The sequence below is a fragment of the Dermochelys coriacea genome, chromosome 3 (genome assembly GCF_009764565.3).
Source record: "Dermochelys coriacea isolate rDerCor1 chromosome 3, rDerCor1.pri.v4, whole genome shotgun sequence".
In the NCBI taxonomy this organism is placed as follows: domain Eukaryota; kingdom Metazoa; phylum Chordata; order Testudines; family Dermochelyidae; genus Dermochelys; species Dermochelys coriacea.
Genome location: NC_050070.1, coordinates 201,131,457 through 201,156,613, shown reverse-complemented (window position 1 = coordinate 201,156,613; position 25,157 = coordinate 201,131,457). Strand labels below are relative to the sequence as shown.

General features: G+C 44.5%; 2 long non-coding RNA genes across 2 annotated transcripts; one reads left to right on the top strand and one right to left on the bottom strand.

The window, feature by feature from the left end:
* The first annotated feature begins 3,728 nt into the window (after positions 1–3,728).
* LOC122459583 lies at positions 3,729–7,280 on the top strand. The gene is made up of 2 exons (XR_006280374.1): positions 3,729–4,181; positions 7,021–7,280. It is a non-coding gene; the product is annotated as an uncharacterized LOC122459583 (long non-coding RNA).
* LOC119853644 lies at positions 6,457–10,675 on the bottom strand. Its single transcript, XR_006279677.1, has 3 exons — positions 10,219–10,675; positions 9,308–9,406; positions 6,457–7,250 (listed from the first exon to the last, which is right to left on the bottom strand). It is a non-coding gene; the product is annotated as an uncharacterized LOC119853644 (long non-coding RNA).
* Positions 10,676–25,157: the final 14,482 nt, after the last annotated feature.

Here is a 25,157-nt window from a genome sequence, read left to right as displayed (position 1 = left end):
CATATTAAGGCTACAAAGTCAAGCACTCAAAAGTTAGGAAGGAAATGCTAGAATTAAGGCTACTCATGCAGCCTTAATTTGCCCCCTTTGTGAGTATGTATTAGTAGGCCTGGATTGACATGAATAATTAAACATGGGGAGGCCTCATTACTGGGAAGACAGGGTTAGGGAGGTAACTAGATCATGTTTGTGCTAAAATAAGTAAATAGGTCAGTAAGCTTGAAGACCAAATGACTGAACTAGCAAAGATAAGAAAGGGAACACCCAGGGAACCATTTGTTAAGAACAAGATAACAATGGACAAGAAAAGTCAGGAATATAAAAATGAGATAAAGAGTACCATTGAACATGTAGAGCTTGTGGACAAATCACACTGGACAGGGATTGGTTCCTGCAAAGTAACCAAGCCAATCACAAAGCATGACATGTATACTCAGTGTGAGGTCATGCGTAAATGTGTATGAAGGAAGGGAGTTTCTGTATAACTTTGGATGTTTGGCATGCCCAGTATCCACCCCCTACGTTCGAGTTGAATCAACTCAGAGTAGCTTTGCTGGAAGCCAAATAAAGTAAACTAAGTGATGAGAGTGAAGGCGTACTGAGTTCTTGGGGAAGCAAGTAGAAGTGATCTCAGAGGCTAGCCCAATAGTATTTTGATACCGTTTTTAATGATATGATTGTATACTTTTTTCTCCTCACAGGAATCGTGCCTCACTCAGTGCACAAGATGTACTCAGAGAAGGAACAGCTAGTCAATATTTTATCAGCCTTTATTTGGCATTTCCAAACTTTTGAGTGCTTAATTTTGCAACCTTATATTCTTTTAATGTAGTGGGTTTCTTTTAATGTCATTGATGTGTAAAGCAATAATTACTCCAAAGGATGGGACAGATCCATTGAATCACTCCAACTGCTTTCTGCCACTCTGGTAATTCAAAGCAGCCAGCAGTTTAACTGATCAAGATGAGTGCTGCAAAGCAGCAAGAGCATACTGGTAAATCAGTGAAAATAAAACATTTTCACTAGTGTATATATATTTATATGTGAATTGATTACATTTTGAATCAATGGGTCAGATTCACCAGTAGAGTCCAGCTAGGTAAGGAAGGTTTATTCAGATTTCTGGCTTCTTTGTGTCACTGGACCCTTCTGGTGAATATATTTGAAATAATATCTTTTCATTGTGTGTGAAAACTTTTTCTCTGTATTGTGCCAGATGTGGCAATTATAACATTGTGAGATGCCAATGTAGGACACATGAAGCAGGAGTATTAAGGTTGCCTGAACCAATTATCTCTCAGAGCAATTATTTCACGCAGTGTTCAACTAGTTTTTTTGTTTTCTTCTTTTCGTTTCAAAATCACAGTCAGCTAGCATTGCTGAATTCTAAGACCAGGGCTTCATTTGTCACCTTGACCTGTGTTCTTGTCTTAGGTGCCATCTTTTAGATGAATGCTAAAACAGATGTTTTGGGAAACCTTGGGAAAGTCACTTAACCTCTCTGTGCCTCGGTTTCTCATGAGGACAATAGTGTCACAGCTTGCAGGGATGTTTGTGAGGATAAATCCATTCATAATAGGGTGGTGCTGAGGGCCTGTATAAGAACTTAGCTACATCCTGTCAAAATGCCAACCTGTGGTTTTAAGCAGGCAAGTTGTTTTTTATTTCTCTGAAAATCAGCTGTGTACAGCAGACCCCCATTTTACCCTGCCAATGGCTGTGCCAGTAGTATGGGAAGCAAAGTGCTTTTGGAGGAACAGTTCTATCTCAATATAAATTATCAACTGAACAACAGATACACACCTGTAATTCCTTAATTTTGCTCCACTTAAAGAGGACTGCAAAGTTCTGATCATATTCCTTCCTATTACAAATGTGTATTCTGGCTATATATAGGTTTGCACTTCAGAAACACTGAATCAGGGGTTAATCAATAGCTTAGTTTGCATATGAGGCTACTTTAAATTGTTGCCTTGGTTTTGTTCCAGCTGACAAAGAAAAGTTAATGTCTCCAGGTAATTTCATTACGAGCTGCAGAGATAATTCACCTAACAAACAACAGCATTAGCTGAAGCACACGGGGCCAATTCTGGTGACATGCCAGTGTCCACACGGATAGCATTTCCCCAAGGCACAGCCTTCTGTATAACAAATAGGTCATTCCTATGCCAGACTCTCCACCAAGTAGAGCTGGTGGATGATTTTCTGTTGAAACTGTGCCTGGTTGAAAATTGGATTTTTGACTATAAACACATTTGTGTGTGTGTGTGTGTGTGTGTGTGTGTGTGAGAGAGAGAGAGAGAGAGAGAAGTGTCTGTTTTCTGTGAGAAAATATAGATTTTTTTCATCACAAAAACAGTGCCCCAAATGGAAATATTCCAGTTTGGAAATGGAGTGAATGCTGTGGAGTGAAGCATCATAGGGGTATCCTCATGTCCCCATTTATCCTGTATGGATTGGGCTCCCCAGCAGAACTACATTTTCCGTGATGAAACATGACCAGGGACTCCCATGATGCACTGCCTGCCCTCTCCAGGAGGATGGTGCATCATGGTAGATGTAATCTGAGCAGGGAATCTGACCTATGGGAGCTTGTGGCACCCAAACTATAACACCCAGGAGACACTGTGGCAGCATTTTGCAATAGAACTTTTTTCAGTCTTTGGCTGAATTTTTTTTGGGGGGGGGAGGGGGAATTGGCCAAATCTTTCAGTATTTAAATTTCCACCAAGAATGACAATTCTCTGGAATCCCTCCCCCACCTTCTTCAACCAGCTCTACCAAGAAGTCTTGGTTTTGGTCAACAAAATGTAAAGTTTTGTTGAGAGAATGCAAAGGGGGCAGGGGCAGTTTTTGCTGCATGTGACCTGAATGTAACTAAAGTCAAAAAGGCCTCACCTTGTTCCATGTCCCTGCTTAACTGCTTGTCTGCCATAACCAAAAAGCAGAGGTCCTGCAAGGTGCTCAGCTCTCACTCAAGCCCCAGCTGGGTCCTACCACTTCAGCAACACATGCAGGGCAGTTGGTCATTCAGGGATAGCAGGACTAAGTCTCGCCAATTACGGCCCCGGGATGTAGTGTGGCTCATGCACTGCAGGGGGCAGCGGAGGGTAGCCCCAGAGGCTGCAGTGCATCTGGCTGCCAGCAGGGGGAATTCTGGTACCGCCATAGGTGGCACAAGAAGAGGGCAAGGCAGACTTGGGCAGGCTTGGACAGAGGTCTCCAAATAGGCCTTGCTGCCAGACAATTTATTTGGGACTGCCAGCTACCACCACGCACATCGCACGCTGGACTGCCCTGCTCCCCAGTTCCATGATTGACTTCTCTGACTCTGCGCTCTCACATGTGGTGCTCACGGCACCCGGAGAAAACAATAGCTGTTGTGCTCATCCGGAGGGACTGACATTTCAATAGACGGCACCAGCTGTCTGTATGTTTCCTGTCGCTTGTGTGGAGTTTATCCAAGCAGCTTTGTTTTTCCCTGATGAAATTACAGACTGGTGGCCTGAAGCATAGAGGCAGAGTTCCCTTTTTAAAGACATGACATATGAAATCTAGGTGGCCATGGTGTATTTTATAGGCTGTGATGGGGCGCCCACGCCGCACAAGGCCTCGAGGGGTTAAAGTGGCTAGGCAGGCCAATTAACTGCCCAGCCTGCACTTGAAGGAGGAGATGGGGAGCAGGCCACTCATTGCAGATGGGCTCAGCTGGGCAAGAACAGGAGGGGCCTGTGTAAAGCCCAGGAGCTGTGAGCAGCAAAGAAGTAGTCTTCAGTCACTCCCTGGGAGGAGGGAGCTTGGGCTGGAAAACCCAGAAAGAGGGAGAAGCCCAGGGAAACAGCAGCAATGGGTAGGACCATACAGAGCTTGGCTGCTTGTTATAGGGTTCCTGGGCTGGAACCCAGGGTAGAGGGTGGGCCTGGGTTCCCCTGCCAGCCTCTGGGAAGTGGTGCAGGGCCTTGGAGATGCCAGCCAGATGGCTGGTCCAGAAGGACTTTTATTTCCCCAGAAAGGGAGGACCTTAGTAACCTGGCCAGAGGGCCAAGCCACGATCAGGAAGCTGCAGCTCCAGGAGCAAGAGCAACCGCATGATGAAAGAGATCATGGCTAGAGAAACTGCCAGAAAGCAGCGCCTGGCCAGAGTTAATTCCCAGAGCTGACAGGAGGAGGTGCCACATGTGGTAAGTGGACCCTGTGACACAGATGTTAGGTATTATTACATATATTCCTCCTTTTAATGTGAAAAATTGAAATCCATTTCAGGCTAAGAACATGAGAAACCTGCTGTTTCATGAAAACTTAGTCTTTTGAGTTGTTTTGTTTTTTAAGTCTCAGGTTTTCTCTTAGTTTAAACCATTCTTTCACAAGATAACTTTGTTACACCTTTCAGACCTCATCCCCCTGCTCCCAGGGCTTCCTGCGGGTCAGTTCAACCCCTGGTGCAATTTATAATACACCCAACTACAGCACTCCCAAAGAGCTGTTCTGCATAAGGGATTGCTGGAGTATACACTATGGTTCCCCAGCACTGAGGCTGGCAAGGGGGTGCAGTAAAGCCATAGGCTGACTCTAGGCAGGCTGGTTATGCCAGACAAATGCAAGGCTCGGCCAGAACCAGGATCTGTTCAGCAGATTTATCAGGGGCCACTTGATTAGTTTTCCTATCCCTTCTTTGGTTATTTAAGGAAAAACTTGCAGGCCTTCCCCAACCCTCACTTTGTGTTTTGACATCAAATAAAGTTTAAGGTTCTGAGTATGAATCACTCTTTTCTTGAAGAGAAATCCAGCTAATTCAAGGTCCCCCAAATGATCCTTCTTATCACTATTTATGTGAGTTCTCACACAATGCGGTTTGTTTGCGCATATGTTTGAGGCATGGCTGCTCTTCAGAGGAAAACAGATGCTGACTTGCAAACAAGAGTTTTCATGCTCTAACAAGAGTCTTCACTATTCACTTGGTTCTTTCTTTGCCAGTTGTGTTTTTTCTTTAAAAATCCAGGTGTTTTTTAAATGCAGAAACAACATCATGTGACAAGGCATGTAGTTATCATGATGAACAATTTACAAACAACCCAGAGGGTGACTGTTATTGCATTAACTGCTCATCAGATAACTATTGGTGAATAGGTTAATCAAAATCCATTTGTGAACAGGGGGGAAAAGAGGGTTATGTATTGAATAAGTTATTCAGCCAAGCTCCTTGCATTGAGTAGGCACTTTAGGGAAGGTGATGGGTCAGAGCCTCAGCTGCTGCAAACAGACATAACTCCATTGATTGCAGAAGAGATGTGCTGATTTACACCAGCTGAGGATCTGCCCCATAGTTTTAAACTATTAGCACAAATATTCTCCTTGCAAAAGTGTCTGGCTTTGCTCACTGCTCTTCTTCCTTTCTTTCCCTAGCCAGGGGGTATGCAGGTGTTTGTGCATGGGAAATTCTTTCTGATCTATTTGTTTGCTACTTTTCATTTCTCTGTTGACTCTAAGCTCTCCTTAACTCTCACAGGCTTTTTACACTTTGTCAATTGCATGTGCTTGCCTGGCACATTTTTTACTAGAACTTTGTTTAGTCTTTTGACCTCAAACCACAGAAGTTCATCCATGAACTTCAGCCCATCTTTGTGTGCATGTGGGTTGAGTGGTACATAAAATAACCTCCCGCAAATTACCACACTGATTCATCCCACCAAATAGCTGTCCCCTTCCCCTAAGCTCTGGTTCAACACACCTGAAGACAAATAGGGTCCATTCCCATTCCTATTTGAAGCAAATAGCAAAACTCCAATTGATTTCAATGGGATCAGGATCTGGCCCCAGCAAGGCGGGTATAGGGAGAAACGAGCATGTCTCCTTCAGAAGTTCAAGTTTATCAGACTCAAACCTCCTAAGAGAAGTTGCAGGGCTTGATTCACTATCAGTTCCCATGACCTAGACTGTAGGGTTTGCTGAGTGAAGTCCATGAACTGAACCCTGCAGGCATCCATCAGCTACTGAGTTTTCTGAGCTGTAGCTGGGAAACTCAGAAAACATCATAACCAAGGCAACCTGCCATATCTCCATAGAAAAGAGATTAAGGCTGTTTCAGCAACGTGCAGGAAAGCTTTCCAATGGCCCATTCATGAAGAGCATGAAGGGATGTGTCCATTGACTTTCACACATAGGCTGCAAAAAGAAAAGGAGTACTTGTGGCACCTTAGAGACTAACAAATTTCTCTAAGGTGCCACAAGTACTCCTTTTCTTTTTGCGAATACAGACTAACACGGCTGCTACTCTGAAACATGACACATAGGCTGGTAGAAGTTCTGGTCTGGCAGCGCACAGGTACAAGAATTGTACCTTTGAAGGCAACGAACAAGGAATGGAGGGGACCTAATGAATGGTATGTGGGACAGTGAACAGGGGCGTGTGAAGAGAGGAGGATGAAGAGAGAATAATGCTGTACATGTCCAGGAAAAAAAAAGTTACAGGCTATAGGGAACTCATCACTGTCATGAAATGAATGAAGGGAAGACTGGAAAAGGTGTGTTTTGGCTCTTAGATTGAACTTGCATTGTTTGGCTTTATTAAACTGTGTATAGTCAGGAATGTAGTAAGATTTCACTCCCACAAGGCAGGGGGCTCCTGGCAGACACTTGTATCACACTCCTAGGGAAGCTGCTTTGGGAAGAGGGGGGTCCTCACCCCTGGGAAGCACAGTTTAGAATTCCAGCTGTGATTCCTTGCTGGTGAAGGTTGCCTGAGGAGTGTGCTCTATTAAGATTTTATAGGCCAGATCGATAGCTTGAGTCCATTGACTTCAGATGGAGTGACTCTGATTTACATCAGCTGAAGATCTGCCTCTCTTTGTTTGAGGACTCTTTAATTGTTCTTGCTATTGATTTCTATATTGTTTTTAGGATTCATAAGTGCCTTTATTTACAAATGAATTGTTAATCAAAAGTGCTTATGTCAAACTGTCTCACTCAATACATCTGCTCCCACTGTGTTGCAGTAACACCTGCCTCTTTTCCTTACACAAGCAGGTCTTTCTTAAACATTGTGAACATCCAAAAGTCAACGTAACTGTTGAAGAATGAGCTGGATTCCACTCCACTTTGTACAGCAGCAACAGTAAATCGTGTTCAGTTCTAGCTGAAGAATCTACATCTGCAGTGGATCACAGCCTGATCTTTGGATCTGACTCAAGTCAGCAAGGGCTGGCATTTGGAAAAGTCATCTTGTAAACTGAGCCATTCTGGCAGGGGTCTTCCTGAAAAAGAATAAACAAATTGTCCTACTGTGTTACTTTCCCCGCGTTATTTTTCAGAGCAGAACCAGGGCTTAGATCAGTTTGTGGTGTCTACTTACTCCATGGTCAAAGATCAAAGAATTAAAGCTGGAGTGCTGATCCTCAGTTGATGTAAAGCAACATAGATCCTTTGTCTTCAGTGGGTGCCAATTTCCAACTGATGCTCAGCTAGAATATTTTGGACACAAATATCAAAGCTACCATGGGGCCAAGCACTGGCAACTCCTACTGGCCTCAGTCAGTGCTGAGAATGAGCGGAGTGGCACCTCAGGAATTGGCTCATGGCACCTGGCATTACTAAATATTTCTCCCAAGAGCAGATAGGTGAGAGAGCATGCCAGGTATTTCACTATTTGTTATATTGGTGCAGTTGCAGTGTCTTCTCTTCCTGCCAGTTTGAGAGACAGTCAGCTCTGGGAAGTTTGTTAAGCTCAGTTAAATAAATACTAACCAGCTATAAATCTTTGGATGATGCGGCTCTTCAATTTGCAATAGCTAAAAAGCTATTTTGTATCCAAGTGCCTGGTGCAATGATACTTATCTGCCAGTGGTATTTACCAATCATAGAAGACTACTCCCTTTCCATAAACTGCTCCTATTACAAGTTCGCTGTGGCTGGAACAGAAGGTTCACAAGTAGCTGGCGGTTTCTTCCAAATAAAGTGCCTGTGAATTAAGGAGGGCTGGTTTTATACAGTAGCACAATCACTATTGCAATGTGCTATTGTTAATGGCCTCATGGCGCTAATTATATAATTCCAGAAGGTGAGCATTGCTAGACCACTCCTGTCCTCTTTAGCCAGCCATTTCTGCTTAAAGGAAAACATTCTTTTAAGCATGGATTGCAGAGTGCTGAGGAAGCGTTCCTGAAGAGCATAGTTTTGTGCGGAAGTCACCTGCAGAACACTACATGCCTGAATATGTATTACTGGAGCAGAAAGGATGAGGAAGAGGGGAAAAAACATAGATCCCAGCCTTTCAGACTTGTCTTGTGGATTACCTAACATGGCACAACAACATGCTCAGGGGTATGGCATAACAAATTTTCCCTGGGTGAATCATTGGCAGCAGGGATTGATCTTGGGGCCTCTGGAGTCTCTACTGCCTGAGCTAAAACACCCAATTGTTAGCCAAGGCTACAGCAGTGTCATCAACCTCTCTCTGTGGCCCTGCCATCTCCAAAGAGAAACAGAGCACCATACAGAGTGGGCATGGGTTACCCTAACATTAGCGCTAAATAGTGACTTTGGGAAGAGCAATGAGTACAGAGGGCTGTGTAAGCTGTACCACCCCAGGAACAGACTTGGGACGCATTTTGTCTTAGACACCCTTCTGAGGCTTCTTCCTTGCTCTAGAGTGATGCAGGGTAGAAATTTGCAGGTGGCCTATTCCAGCAGCACTTTATGATACCCCAGCACTGGCTGAGCTCTGTTGGCTGGTGCACGGTGGAGGCAAGGCCAAGGCTCCAGCCCTTTCCTGCCCTTCCACACCCACCTACTCCTGTGCACCCAACCCAAGGTTGAGGTCCTGTTGGGTTCCGAGAGGTGCCCACCCATGGCTAAAGGCCCCTCCCCCAGCCTAAGGACTCAAATAAATACCGGGGACAAAAGAAGTTAAAAAACCAAGGTTGAAGTGTGAGGGAGGAGGTCCTTCCTCCTTATATCCCTGTACATGCATATAGTCCAAGTTACCATATAGCTCTTGGCAGTTAGTGCTGACAAAGTCCAAACTGGCCATCATTGAAGGAACAGGTTATGTACAGAATTATAGGAAGACGTTTACAAAGCTATGATGTATAAGCAAGGTGATGTTCACATCACAGGTAGGAACAGCAGTTGGCTGTCTGCTCCATCATGTATTCCCAAGCCTAAATGTGGTGACCCAAACAATCCCCACTGATAACCAGTATTGTGGTTCAGGTGTTGCTGATGATGTCTCAGAAGCAATTAAGGGTCTTAATGAATTAGTGAAAGAAGCCATAGTGCATGCACATATAATGTCAAATAAAACAATTTATACCTTGCATATAAATAGTGCCTTGCAGCCCAGAGTCTAGTGCACCCTTTCCATGATTTTATTATCTCCATTTGCAGAATGGCATTTGAAGGAACATTCTGGCTGCAACACAAGAACACAGATGCACAGAAATTATGAATTAGGGCTGCTGATTGATTAATTTGTGAAGCTATACTCCATCAATTGAGACAGTACTAGAACAAGATTAATATTAACAAAACTTGATATATGATAACAGTACATAATGTAAAAAGTTTCATATGGTGGAGATACATTTTATTAGAATGGCTACTGAAATTATGGTTTATAGTTAGCTACTAACTTTCAAACATATGTTTTACAGCCACTTTCTATCTGCCAACTCTAGTGAAAAATGGGTTTTGTCCAAATTAAAGACTGGGAGCCAAATTCTGCTCTGAACTAGACATGTTTGAAGATTTTTATTGACATTAATGGAATTTGCACTTGTGTATATGAGAACCAAATTTGATCTTAATATTAGGTCAAATTTTATTTTTCAAAAGTTAGTTAATGTTCCTATAGATCATGGTAGGGGAAGGCCTGAAGCTACAGAAAATTCCATATGTAAGTTTTTGGGACTGAAGTAGAGAACAGCCTACTGATACATCTGGGTGAGTAGGGAGAAGAACAGGCCAGAACTGCCTGAGAAGGCCAGATGGCAGGGAGGGAGTTCTGTGCTGGCATCTCTTAGTAAGCAAGGGGAAACTACTAGCCGAATTTTGAGATTGGGGGCAACAAAACCCTGATCCAGAATGGGGAATGAAAGGACAAGAGAACTTCACCAAATGTGCCGGAGGTGAAGGATCACCTTGACTGCAGCTGAAGTCAGGCCTGGCAGGGTGAGGGAGCCTGGGCTGAGTTAAGAGGAGAGGGAAAGAGAGGCTGGCTCCTACCTCCTGATGGTAAGAACTCTGTTCAGAGTCCTTTATACTGCTGATCCCTTTCTAAAGACTCAGCACCAAGGTGGCTTGCAGGTGGTGGATGGCTTTGAGGCAGCAGACAGAGCTGAGGTGACTTGGAGATGGTGAATTGCTGAGCTGGCATGGGCTGAAGCCACAGGCAGCAGGAGTCTAGTTGAGGGACTCCGGTGTGGACTCCCCTACCCAGCAATCAAAGGTAAAATCCCATCAGCCGGTAGAGCCACAGAGCGACCAGGCAACACTTCCTCTAGGGCTAGAGATGGACCTACCAGAATTCTTGGATTCCTCCAAACCTGAATAATAAACGGTGAGCAGAGAGGTGCTAGCCAGAAGTGGTTAGAATATATTATCACAACTGCGAGTGGAGGACTGAGGTTGGGGCTATTAAGACACTCAGGTGGAAGGAGGGGAGTCTTACCTAATTGATATTGTGAAACACAGCAACCAATACATTAAGCTTATTCTGTTATGCCTTCCCCCGGCCCCATATAAAGTGGAGAAATGTTGCCTATGAAGGGCACCCAGAGTGATGTATGTAGTTTCCCAGGTTTCTGAGTGGGGGCTTGAGCTGGTGTTTAAGGTTTCTAAGATTCTTTTGAAAACTGAACCCAGCCCTTTTTGCTGCTGACAGCACCTGGCAGAAGAGTGGCTTGTAACTTAATACATGTAATGGTTTCCTAGTGTAAAACCATTGGGCCTAATTCACCTGTCCCCTGGGGCCTAAATTTTCAAAAAGTGACTAACGATTTTTGGGTGCCAACCTAGAAACACTTTTTAAAGGGGCCAATTTTTCAGAGGGAAGATGCTTGGCATTTTCTGAAAATCAGGTCCCTTTAAGATGTTTCAAGTTGGGCACACAAAAACTGAGGCAACCAAAATTGATATTCACTGCTGCAAATATAGACCTCTATTAGCTCTTCACTGCCATATGGACATAAAGCCACCAGACAACACTGGTCAGGTAAGTTAAGCTGGCTTTACAAAAGAGAGTTAACAAGAGAGTAGAACTAAGCTGCTTTTTACAACTCCTCATACTTTGACTTTACCTTTGACAAAATTTTGAAAATCAAGTGAATTTCTCTCCCTTCCCCTCTCACACATTGTTTCTAGAGCTGGTTGAAATTTAGAAATTGCCAATTTGGATAATAAAAAAGTGGGGGGTGGATATCAAAGTGCTTGCAATTTCCTGCCAACCCCCTTTTTATCTCTACATGTAGAAGAGGTGAGCAAATGGTATGAGGAGCACATGCAGGTGGGCTCAAAAGCCTATCAGGTCCAAACATAAAAGAGAAAGGAAGCAAACAGTGGCATTCTGACGTACTTCAATACTTAAAACCCAAAGAGTGAGTCTGAGTTTGTTTTGTGATTGGGCTGCTCTGGGGAGGGGGACACCATGTGTATCTAATGGCTACCAGTATCTTGTCTTCCATTTCATTAGCAACTAATCTGATTCTATTCTTCCTGCTCATCTTTGCAGTCACCACACTCAAGTTCTTGATATTTGATTTCCTTTCTTGGAGGATTCAGAGAAGCAGCCATGTTAGTCTCTATTCGCAAAAAGAAAAGGAGTACTTGTGGCACCTTAGAGACTAACAAATTTATTAGAGCATAAGTGAGCTGTAGCTCACGAAAGCTTATGCTCAAATAAATTTGTTAGTCTCTAAGGTGCCACAAGTACTCCTTTTCTTTTTTCTTGGAGGATGGTGCTGTAGGTTTAGATGTTGATGAAGGCTCACAATCTTGCCACTATCTGATTGTCAAAGTGCTAAAACAGCCAACAGGCCTGATTTCTCCATTGCTTTGCATCTTGTGGAGTTATTTATAGCTGTGCAAAGTGGTTGCAAAATGGGTATAAAACACTGCTGTGCTGTTTTGGCAGCATTTTACATTAGAACTGTGAGAATAATGGATTTTTTCCAATACACTGGAAAATCAGAAAAAATTGAAAAGAATTGTTTTGGGTCAACCCAAAAATGATTTTTAGAATTTTTTTTTGGTGAATTGAAAAAAATCAAAAGATAAATAATTTTGGATTAAACAAAACATTTTGTTTGACCAAAAATGAAATGTTTTGTTTGGAGTATTTTTTTTAAATTTAATTAAATTTCAAACCAGCAATTTTAAATTGAAACATTTTGTTTTGAAAATATCAAAATGAAACATCTCAATTCATAATTTTTTTTTAGTTTCTTTATCTAAGCAATTAGCTGAAATCTATGCAAATTCAGCTGACCCGAATCTGTATTTCTTTCTCTCACAAAATATCACCCTGCTCTGTTTTATACCTGGGTAAATAACCACACAAGGTGCAGGGCCGCTGAGAATCAGGTCCAATAAATGATCTTCAGGATGCATCTGTTCTAGAACTTCTAGTGGAAGAGGGTGATGTTGGAGCTATACCAAAACCACAGCATATGAAGATTGATCTCTGAGTAGTAGCTACTGCTTTCGGGATACAGAGTGAATTCAATTCCAACAGGGCAGGTGGAGAGCTCACTTTCAGTCAGATTTGCTACAGACATAACTTCAGTTTCATCTTCTTCCAAATTCCCTGACTTCATGGAAGAAGGGGTTTACTCTGGACAGTTGCTAATTCCTTCCACATCATCTTGAGCTGTGCAGTATATCAGGAATGTAACTGGCTTCAGAGGCATCTTGATTCTCTTTATCTGCTACCTATGGTGCTAATCACCTTGCGTAACCCCTCTACTGAGTGTGTTACAGATCACAAGACAGAAGATGATTTGTTACAGCACCCAGCTGCAGAGCCTTGGCTCTTCAGTATGAATTGCAGCAGCTCTTGTTTTGAGATTTGAAGGTCCCCATTTCAATCCCCAGTTCTATCACCCAAGATGGTAGCTATCACGCTCACTCTTAATCTCATTCTGATGCAGTTGGCTGTGTCGTACAAAATTTGATCATGCGGTCCTAGTATATACTATCTATGATCCATTTTTAAGAGCATATCATTGACATGAGCCTGTCCGCAAGATCAGTAACTCTTGGTTAACAACACACGCAAACCCTTTTAACTCCTTTTATGTCTCTGTTAAAATTACATATAAAAGGATATGACAAGATCCACCCTGGTAGGGACATTTTTTGGCAGTTCTGACATCATTCAGTCACACCTGCCATGGCAGTGACAATGTGAGATGGATTGATGACACTCTAAATATTTTTTGGGCAGACTAGCATAGTGCTACCTTGTGAACGGTGAGGTGTGTAACAGGAAATAGGCTAGAGAGAGTCATGAGAATGGGCAGTGTGTCAGGGGGTCTCTGTTTCAAATACAAAATCTGGTTTCCTCCTTCCTGCTGGTCATGTACTTCTTAAATAAAAGCATTCGCTAAGATGGGCTGATTCCTCAGGAATGCTACTCTGATAAACTAATACTGGCCCATCATCTTTCTATAAGTCCCTAATGGACTTTTCTGTGACTTCTCACACAATAATTGGGAATACCCAGCTATCCAACCTCATACCCGGGAGAAAATATTTTAAAATCAAATTAATCTGCAATTACTTCTTCAATGAAACAGACAATTTACCTGGAAACAAGGCTTCAGTAATTTGACTTTTCAGGAATGCAACAAGGTCATTGCCCTGTCACTGATCTTCTCACTGACCAGGCATATGCAGTAGCGAATGCATTCTGGCTAGAAGTGAACTTTGTGTTTTCAAAGGGCCTTCTCAGAAGGAAGGTCAATGAGAATTGTGATGTTTCCTCTTAGTTTTATTATGTTGTAGACACAGCCCCAGCTGCTGTTTCAAGCTAAAGCTTGTAGGGTCAGATCCTCAGCTGTTGTCAAAGAGCAATGTTGATTTATACCAACTGAGGAGCTAGCCCTGGAGTGTTGAACCTCTGCCAGAACTTTAGGCCTAATTCATACCATGTGGCCCTTGTTGTCTTACACCCATCCATGGGTTGCATGATGCACTCACTGCCTCCGTTGGAGCACTGAGCAGGATTGGGCTGTGGGATGCACATTCTTTCTGCAGGTGGGCAGATGGAGTGTGCACTGTGCACCAATCATTAGCATGGTGCAGCATGCTTGGCTCTCCACAGCTGGCCAGATCTGCTGGCTGATGCAGGGCAGGTGTGTGTGGCTAGGCTACTAACTCTCCTCCCTCTTTGGGGTGGGTTGTATCCCCAAGGGGTGCTAAGAAGGAGCAGTCACCTGAGCCTGGGAATAGACTGTCTATGTCAAGACACTGTGCCAGGGTTTGCAGAGGGGGCAGGTTCCTTGTGAAACTTTCCTACACATTCTAGCCTTTAGTGACTAGTCCATGTAAAACACTGCACTAATCTAGTTATGGCAGGTATCACAAGGTGATGCTGCTACTGTTTTTCAAGTTCTCTTTCTTAGCATGACAGCACTACTCAGTCTTTGAAGAAATGCTCTGCTGTTAGTTGTGATGCAGTTTTTGGGGGGTGGGGGGTGGAAGCTGCTGTGAACAGCAGGGGACTTTAATGTCTGCATTAAGCTCTCTAACCAAACTCAGTTCCTGGGACAGAGTTGCTTCCTGGGAATCAGACATTGGTATGTTAGCTGAGGGTCCTGAAAGAGACCGGAATTACCTGCTTGCTGTCTGACCACCCCTTTTCAGGGATTGCCATAAAGTATAAATAAACCATGTCCCTGATTTCTCCTTCCGTAGGAAACTGATCAGCAAAGCCCTAAAACCTGCCACTGCTTGGCAGAAAGGCACTTCTTTGACCCTGATGTGCCATGCAGTGGTGGTAAAAGGGAAGGCATTGTGAAAATGAAGCTGTATAAACCAAAGGGTGTGATGTTCCCTTTGTGCTGCAATGCTGCTCACTAAAACTCCCCAGCTGCCCTCTTCTTCATCACCTTCCTCTCCAGTCCTCTTGCAAATCCAGCGAATAATATAATAAATAAAACAGACAGTTCCTTGCCAATAAAAAGTCCTGTTGAACTGCCTTGCTGCTTTCACATTTCCAGCTTATCTACAATTTGAAAATATTGCACCTTTGATCCAGGCACTTTCTTTAAGGGTGCAGTCTTTGTGCACTGTTCATTTTAAAATTGGTCTCTGACTGAGAGTTTTCTGTGACTGAGAGCCTCTAAAATGGATTGTGCCATCACGAGACAGAAGTTAACAGCTTCTGAAGCATGCTCTTGATCTATAGTTATGTACTTAAAATCACTGTATACAAAATTAGACACACACGCACGATGGTCAGCCATGAATTTAAAATGTAGACAGACAAATTATTCGCTAGCGATGAGTATGTTGTGCATGAGCCATATGCTTACAGAATGATTATTGTCAATATATTTTAGAGGGTTTTTTTTTTAAAAAAAAAACAAGTTCATAGGGATAATTTCTTCATCTGTCTGCCTATAGTATTAAGTGTTTAAGCTGTCATGAATCTAACCATTCAGGGCTCTGAGGGAGACAAAAATTAAAGTTAATAGATATTTTAAAACCTTTTCTAGACATAAACTGTAATTTGTTTTAAAGTTCAATATCCTAGAATCAACCAGAGCTAGAAGCAAATGCTCTGTGACCTATTGGAAGACTACAAATCTCCTTTTCCAATAATGGCAAGTTCTCAGACAAGATCTGTCTTCAAAATGATAGCCTAAACTTGGGGCTTGTCTACATTGGCAAGTTTCTGTGCAGTAAAGCAGCTTTTTGCACTCAAATTGCAGAGACGTTGCCAAGCCAGTTTGTGCGCAGAAACTCCTCAATTGCAGTGCCGCAAAAAAAAAAAAACACCTCGACAAGAGTCGTAAGGCTATTTGCGCAGAGGCTCCAGCGATCTATTGCCAGCGTAGATGCTTGATTGCTTTCTGTGCTGTAATTGGTCTCTGGAGCTGTCCCATAATGCTTCAAGTGACCGCTCTGCTCCTTGTTTTGAACTCAGCTGCCCTGGAGACCTGCGCCCCTCCCCTTTCAAAGCACCATTTCGGACAGCTATTGGGTGCTGTGCTGATCTGCTCCAGGACACAAAGCAAACCATTAATGTGGAATGCTCCTGCTGTTGAACACAGAGGGAGAGAGGTGTGTGTGTGTGTGTGTGAGTGTGAGAGAGAGAGAGAGAGGTTGCTGTGCAGAGAGCCCAGGGAGAGAGGCGGGGGCTGCTGATGTGGTTTCCCCCTGCCCCTGCCTCAGGACTGGTTGCTTCCTGCTGCTGTCTGAACTTACAAGACAGCATGCTGACACACACTCTGTCCCACCAAACACACTGTCTCTGTCCCCCGCTCCATACACACACATACTCCCTGTCATACACTCTCCCCCCGCCCACACACACACTTCAGTCGAAAAGCAGCTGGCAATGTAGTAGGATATCCATGGAACAATGGGATTAGGAAACCTGCATCATGTGATGCTGTGCCTGCCCCATGAGGCATTGCAAAGCCTTCCCAAAGCACCCTGTGGCCAGTTGCGCCATAGGATAGTTACCACAATGCACTGCTGTCTTTGCCACTGCAAGAGCTGCTAATGTGGATGTGCTCCAGCATCACAAGGAGCACAGTGTGGACACGCAACAGCGGTTTAATTCCAGCGTTTTCATAAAAGTGGTATAACTTGTGGCGCAGAAACTTGCCAGTGTAGACATACCCTTGGATTCCTAAGTCCATATTTAGGCACATAAATGAGTGGCCTGATTCTCAAAAGTACTCAATAGCCAGCAACAGCCATGTAAGTCAATAGATCCATTGCCTTAATCACAAAACCATCCTGGTGCAAATTCACATAGTTCCATTGAAGTCAAAGGCCCTACACTAATTTACACCAGCTAAGAATCAGACCCTATCTTTCTAGCCCTTATAGTTGAGAAGAAAACCTTCCAAAAGTGAACCCAGGATAAAGTAATGCAGAGTTCTCTTACTGAACATGAAGACAACCTGAAACAATAGCTCAAAGATAGGTGTTAGCTGTTCCCCTTCAGCCCAGAGTGTGTTGACTCTGAAACTTAATGATGGAACCCCCCCACCAGCAGCTACTAAAATAGCCAGTTTCCCATGGCAGCTTTACACTGCAATTACATGATTTCTGTACACAATTCTGTGGCACGATGAACATTTATGAGGCAATTTAAGATATGATGAATCTGATATAAAACAAATAACTCTAAGGATACTGTACTAAGTGTATTATTCATTTCCATATTCATTTCAAAAAAGCTTCCATTTTTTTTAGTTTCCCTGGTAGCTGCTGCAGTAGTTATACTCTGCCTCAATAGGGTGCAACTGGGAAAACAATGGGGATTAATGCTGAATTTAGCTGCAGCTTGTCAATTATTTTCTATGGCCTGTGTTATGCAGAAGATTAGACTAGGTAGCCATAATGGTTCCTTCTGGCTTTGGAATCTATTAATCCTGCTCCTTGCCCATATAAAACATCCACCATTTTAAGCAACGGAACCACAGACTGCAAATCTGAATTTAGCAGACAGTTCATGAAGGAATCTTAACTTGTACCAACATCGGCAGAATGAAGAGAACTGAACCTAAGTTTTTTCCTGGGATTCACCATCAGGAACTGACTCCCCAGGAGGAACCAGGAATTAGAAGAGGCTCAGCCACTGAGAACTCTTGGGAAGGGCTGGCATTCTGTGAGGAGGGACTCCTCTGGGCTGGATCAGCAAGCGCCAGGAGACCACCCACAAGAATGTGACCAGTAAAGACTTCATCTTCTGGAAGCCCGTATCTAGATGGTCAGTAAAGGATGGGCCAATGGAAAATTCTTGGCTAAGAACAAGTTTGAAACCTAAGATCCTTAGGTACAGCTAAGGGGAAGTGACTGGCAAGGACTTTGGGGCTATGTCTACACTGCAAATAGACACCTGTGGCTGGCCTGTGCCAGCTGACTTGGGCTCGCAGAGTTCGGGCTCAGGGACTGTTTAATTTTGGTGTAGACATTCAGGCTGTAGTCCCAGATCTGGGACCCTCCCACCTTGCAGGGTCCTGGAGCCTGAGCCCTGTAGTCTACACTGCAATTAAACCTCCCTGAGCCCAGGCCCTGTGAACCTGAGTCAGCCAGCATGGGCCAGCCGCAGATGTCTACCTGCAGTGTAGACATATCCTTAGCCTCCATGTTGGCTCATTTGCATGTAGACTATGGGAGATCTTTGGTTCTCCCAAGACATTTCCCCTCCCTTGCCCATTGGGCATGCTTATTCCATCTCTTAGGCTGTCCCTGGCTGCCATGTTCTGTTGCCCTATGTGACATCTGACACGGAGCCAGGCAGCAGTTTCTAAGTTAAAGTGAAGTATAGCAACCATTTCTTTAGCTGCGTTTAGGATGCATTGCCCTCATAAGCCTCTCTGTACCAGCTGCTGCGAGAGAGGTCGCCGTGCATGAGCATGTGCCAGTACTAGAATGGGTGAGCATCACGGTTGCTTTTTAGAGACTTGGAAAGTTATTGATCTCCCTCTAATCTTGACCACAGACACGGGTCAGTTAGTTCAGACAGAGATTGATACTTTTAGATCCAGAGGCCCAAGGGGTTCAGCATTAAAAATGATGGCCAATCTGGGGATCAAACCCACAATGAATATCACTTGTAATCTAAAAGCATGAGCCTTCTCCCCAAGACTGTAGGAGGCTCCTCATCCTCTCATGGTGGCCAGAGGGGACAGAGTGGGTGGGTTACACTCACAGCTGACATAGATAAATCCCTTGTATACCTTTGTGGCCAGGAGATCTTCTTCTAGCATCAGGTTGAGCCTCATTCCCCTGCTTGGACACTGCTGAAATTCTGCATGATGTGGGCTGGCACCATCATTTAAATAACTCACCTGCAGATTTGGCTGGTAACTTCTTACCCATGGTATAGAATGGGTTTCTAGTGGGCAGTAGAATATGGAGTAGATTTGTGTGGCTCTGAGCTCTGCTCATGGTTGTTCTTGCCTCTCTCCGTGTCTCATGAAAAGTGTCCTATGTACTTACCCATTTCAGAGACTCGTGTGCAGATCAGAGATCAGAAATTACTATCATGTGGGTGACTCTGAGTCCGGCTCAATACAACGTTCTCTGATCTGAGATGCCACTAGCTGTAGCTCTTCCTGGTACAGGCTTGCATTTTGATTGGAAATGTTGTTGCTTGAAGACGAAGTACGCTGCAGTGGCCCTTTATCTGTTGAGCGCATGTTATTTTCCTGCAGCATGTCCCTGGCAGCTAGCCAGTGCAGATGTGATATGAGGGATTGCCCCTACCCGTCTGAGCTGCATTGGCACGTGTTTGTGTGTGTGCTTCCCAGTAGCCATTACAGAGACCCTGCCTGGCTTCCTGTGCCATGCTTGGGGCCTAGAGCAGCGGAGGGATGTTTCTACATGTCGCAACCACAGGGCATAGCCGTAACTGGGGAGCATTCACCACTGTGACAGCTGCCTGGTGGCCAGCATTAGAGTCTAGGCATTGAGGCAGCTGGGCACTCAGATGAAGATTCCCAAAGCCCCTGCATGGCCAACCCTCAGCTTCGAAAATTCTCCTGAATTCTGGACCACACAGAGCTGAGCTGTCGCATTCCTGGCTGAATCTCCAAATACCCTTTTCCTTTGCAAATCCCTCTTCATATGTCAAATGGCTGCTGGCACACAGAACAGCAACTTGTGCCTGCAAAACTTCAGGTCAGAAATAAGAGACCAAGAATTCACATGGTCTGATTTTTTTCCTGAGCTCATCTAGTTCCCCTTAACTTCAATAGGAATTATGGGTGTTCATGAGCTCTGAAAACATTGCCATCCATCAGGCTTCAAAGCAGGATGACAGATTCTTTGCACGGTCCCATGCCAGAGCAGATTACAATCCAGCCCTTATCATGTGTTTGTCTCTTTGATTTGCTGCCCTGACACTAACTACTTTTCTATTAGCAACGGATCCTTCATGGGCAAGATCATGCATGAATTTTCTCCGTCATGTTTTAACATGGTGTGATGGATAAAAAGAAACATTAGAAATGGGAAGTGATTCCGGGGGCAGCGGGGGGAGGGGCAGCAGGGAGGGGCCCCAAATACCGTGTCCCACATCAATTGTCACGAAGAAGGAGACCCACAACCAGGCCCCTCCCCCCTGCACAAACTGCGCTCGGCTCTTTTTCTCAGTGCTGGAAGAATGAGTCAGGTTCCTGACACTCAACACTGTACTAGAGGGAAGGAAAGACAAAGCGAGAATAGTGTTGCATGTGCCAAGTCAGGGCTGCAATGAATTGATTCTGCCATGCAGCAGTGGTTTGTTCAACCTGATGCTGTGTGGGTTACAGTTTCATTGCAGCAACCAACTCGGCTGCTCTTTGTTATCTGCTATTTACCATGTGGCTTAGGTCATTGCAGCTGTAAACATTTTACTTCCTTATTAATAGGGTTTTATTAGAAGAAGGTGAGGGAACAAATGCATGCAGGTCCTGGATACATGGATTGGAGTGTGTTTGTTTCATTCCTGGAGCACATTGTCCATTTCAGCTGCATTTTTTCAGTGGCATCCCCTGCTGTTTCTGCACTTGTAAAAAGAAGCAGATTGCAAAATGTTCTGAGTGGGGGTGTCTGTGCAGACAGAAATTCCAGCTCTGGTTGGAGGCTGAGTCAGTTTGCATCTGTAAAGGTAAGGATCTGCTAAGGATACTGCCCACCACCCTAACGCTGGTGTGTTGGTTCTGTTTGCGACTTCAATGGGGGGAAATGGAGTCTCCCTCCCTCCTGCCTGCTGGAAAAAAAAATCTATCTTTGCCAGCATGGCCTGCAAGGACAGCTCCTCTGAAATGGGGGAAGGGATCCAGAGGGGTAGAAAGGAAAGAAAATCTTATGTCCCACAAGCAAATATATCTTAATATTAAGGGCAAAAATGAAAAATCGCCTAGAAAAGTTGACTGTCCAGCCTAAAATTTCCACTGGAAGCCCACAAGACACCACTGCTATTAGTCCTATCTGCATTACCGGGGGAAATGCACCCTGTGCAGAGGGCCAGCATGAGGTATATGCACCACTTAAGTTCCACTTAGCCCTCAAAATAGGGCTTATGTCTTACACTGACTTTCTTCGGAATTTCACCATACAGGAGTAATCTGCAAAAGGAGTGTTTTTAGCCAATATCTCCATTGTCATCATAGTGTAATGGTCTTCTGCTCCATTATCTCTGTATATTGGCCATTTATACATCTTCCTCATCTCTGCTATGAGAACAACATTGAGAAGCAGAGGACCCAATGCTCTGGTGTGGCCAAGGAGTACTTAGCACAAGTCTTGAGCCATGGTGTTTGGATGGCTACAAGATCAGGCAGAGAGGTGCTTTTGCTAGCTTTGTACCCACCCCAATCCTGGCCAGTCCCTGACATAAATTAGAGCAGCCTAAAGGCTGCTCTAATCTATGCTAGCTACCAGTAGCTGACCTACAAAGCATTTTAGCTGCTGGAGCTTGCTAGATATAAGGATGCCCCTGCATGCTGCTCTTCTCCTGCCATGGTCCCTACACTGTGATGAAGTGATGAAGAAGCACTGCAGTGACTCTGTGCCACCTGAAAACTCCACTATGGTGGTGCAATCTTTGAATGGTCTACTGGATCAGCTGGTGTTCAAGGCAGGGTCTGGCCTGATGGGAGCAGACTGTGTCAATACAACTAGACCATATTGGGGCTGGTTGCTTGCATGGCCCTATACTACACATTATGGGTGGCTCTTTTTTTATGCTGTTTCCAGTGTAAAGTGTGCAAACTGTTTGTGAAATCCTTTTTAAGTGGAATAAGGCTTCCCCGATTTTATGTCCCTGCATTAAACATATTGTACCATCACACAAATCCCTCCCAGGCAAGAGGCATCCATTTACAGAGCGTTGAGATGGCAGTTTACCTGTCATGCCCTCTAAAAGCAACAGAAGATGAAAAATGTTTCCAATGAAAGTTCATTAGGCCAGACTACGGCCCCAGGACCAGCTGGTGTAAATCAGCATAGCTCCACTGATGTCAACTGAGTTACACCCATGTACGTCAACTGAGGATCTATCCCATTGTGTTTGTTCTAGTTGTCCGATATGGTGACAGTATTATCTGTAAATAGCAGTGTTGTGTGTAGTGAGGGCAGGCCAGAGGGAATGAGTAATGGAATATGGATCCTTTCACCTTTTGGTCAGTCCTTCAAATCTGTCTCTGATTGCATTCCATGATTGTGTTCCACGTTTACCATGTTTACTCCGGATTCCATGGAACACAATCATAGAACTAGAGCACTAGCTACTGACACATTCAATCTGGCTTCCACAGAGTTTGAGTTCCAGCTTTGTCTTCCAAGTTTGCAAGACCTACAATCGGTCAGTAATGACCAAAGGTCATTTCATTTGAGGGCCACTCAGTGGCTGCTGAGAAATGGATTGTTGGCCTCAGTCTAGTTCCAAAAGGAAAAGTATCCACATACATCACCACAATTGGCATCCTTGGGGCCATCTCATTGGCCAGGCCAAGGGCATAAAGACCAAGTTGCCCTTTTGTATTTAGGGAGGGGCGTACCAGAACAAGGATGAGACACGTGGGTAGGACAGGGTGGGGAAGCTGGCTTTGTACTCCTCCTGTGGAGATGCAAAGAGCTTCTTTCACCAGGGCTGACAATCCGCCGTCTTTCATCAGCACTAATGTGTCTTGAGGACATTTCAAGGCTATGAGAATCAGTGTGTTTTTAAGAAAGAACAAAACAGCTGGCTAGTGTAAATGGTGAAGACTAAGAGCTATGCGAGTTAAGCTAGCAGATTGCACTGACTAAATACAGATCCTACTGGTTTCCACACAGGGCAGGCAGTTCTCCATCTGCAAGCTACATTAAAGCATTGCATAGAGAAACACACAGCATAAACAGTCGGAGTTCTAAATAAACGTGTCCTTCTCAGGGACTCCTCATAGACATGAAGCCCACTGGCATTTCCGCTACTGCATCAGTGGCACCAGTGGATGTTCCCTACTGCTCAGTTAGCATCTGATTCTGCCAGGCCTCTACACAAGGGTGTAATGGGGGTAAGGGAGATTCCATGGAGCCTTTCTCCCCCATGCATTGCCCATGTAAGAGCCCAGCAGCACTGCAGTCCCTGCAACCCGGGCATGCTGGGGAACTGAGAAGGGGCAGCAGGGAAGACATGAGCCATGTGACACCCCCGTGCCCCACCACACCAGCCAGTGGAGGAGGACTAGCATGCAGGAAGGAACAGGCTGCCCTTTCAATAAGCAGTGTAGTAACACACTCCTCCTGGGCCCTGGGGAGGCATTCTCAGTCCTTAGGCACATTTGTTATCCTTAAGAGGTGGATCCTTCAACTGATGTAAATTGACTTGAAGCTATGACAGCTTACACCAGCTGAGGATCAGCCCCTATACCTCTAAGCCTCTATTTCTCCCTGTTACTCCAGGTTGTTCCAATATATGGTTATATCTGGAGATTAATAATAATTGCAGGGTCAGATGGGCCATGGGGTAGAATTATAACAAAGTTATAATTATCTGGTCACATCGTCACTGCTTTGTAGCAGTCAAACAGCTTGTATGTTAGGGCCCAATTCTGCACACACTGAAGCCAATGGGAGTTTTGCTGCTGACTCCTGTAGGGGCAGGGAGGTGGAGAAGACTGAGATTGTGCTAAACCCACAAGGAGCCCTGGAAATGATACATTAGCAAAAGCCAGAGATCCCTTTTCCTGCTTGGAGCTTGAGCCCCATAATATAACTGTCCTGATGAAAATAAAATACAAACGCAGGGTGCGGGGGTAACACTGTTATATTTAAAAAAAAAATCTTTTCTCTTTCGCCCTATCCCACAACTTCTCCACTTGGTTATTTGCTTGGCTTTCTGAAGCTGTTTACTGATCTCTCTCTTCAATTAGCTCTCAGACAGAACTAGCTGTTTGCCAGATTCCTAAGAACACTTCTGAAGTAGGTGCTTTGTTCCGGAGCAGCATTCCAGTGGCTTGCATCCCCCTACACACACATACCAAAGGGAAAGGGAGAGTGGGCTAAGCTGCTATTGCATCTTCTCTCGCTTTGTTTCTTTGATTTATTTTTAGCTCCCTTGCTGCCTGTCTTCCTTTGGTGCTCTGAGGAGTGGTTCTTGCGCACCCCTGTCAATTCTGAGTCTCATCCCCCTCCCCAGTGCATTTCTGATTCCTGTGATGTTTCAAGTATCCCTAGATGCAGATGTCAAGCCAGATGATTTTATTCAGCTCGATCCTAGTATCTAGCATTTTTATGTTTGCCCGGCTCTAGAAAAGTATTTTCCTTCTTGTTGTTTTCAAGTAAAGAACAAGAATGCCTCAGTTTCCCAGCAATGTGCCCTTCTCTGGGTCCTATTTCTTCTCCCCAGAGATTCAATGCTGGTTTGATTAGCTTCCCAATTGTAAAGATTCCTCTGCTGGTACTGAGCTCCCAAGATTCAAATGGACAAACCATTCTTGGGCTCACTGCACCAATGAGGGATTACATTCTTGGGCCACCTACCTCTTCCAATAGACACATGGTTTCTTGGGGTTGTGGAGAGTGATGGGGATGTTCAGGAAAAAAAACTCTCCAGCCTGTGGGCCTTCTGCTGAGTGCCTCTGGGAAGCACTTGGCACCTCAGAGCATGAGGTTTTACATCCTCCACCCATAAAGGAGAGAGACAGATTTCACAGCCAAAGCAGATGGGTAGTTATATTGGAGGACATCGAGTGAGAACAACAAGGGTCATTAACGTGGACACTAGAAAAGGCAGGTACACAGTACAATGATCTAAGTGCATACCAGCACCAGGATAGATGAAGGGGGCTTCAGTCAAGTATGGGTGAGATGTAGAACGCATGAAGAACGCAACCTGCGGCATGCTAAAGGAAAGCAAACGCTGCTGAAAGCAATTGATTGTCCATTAGAAAAATTCTAACCCCTCCACCGGCCCCCAATCCCAAATTATTCTATCTATTGCATACAGTGAT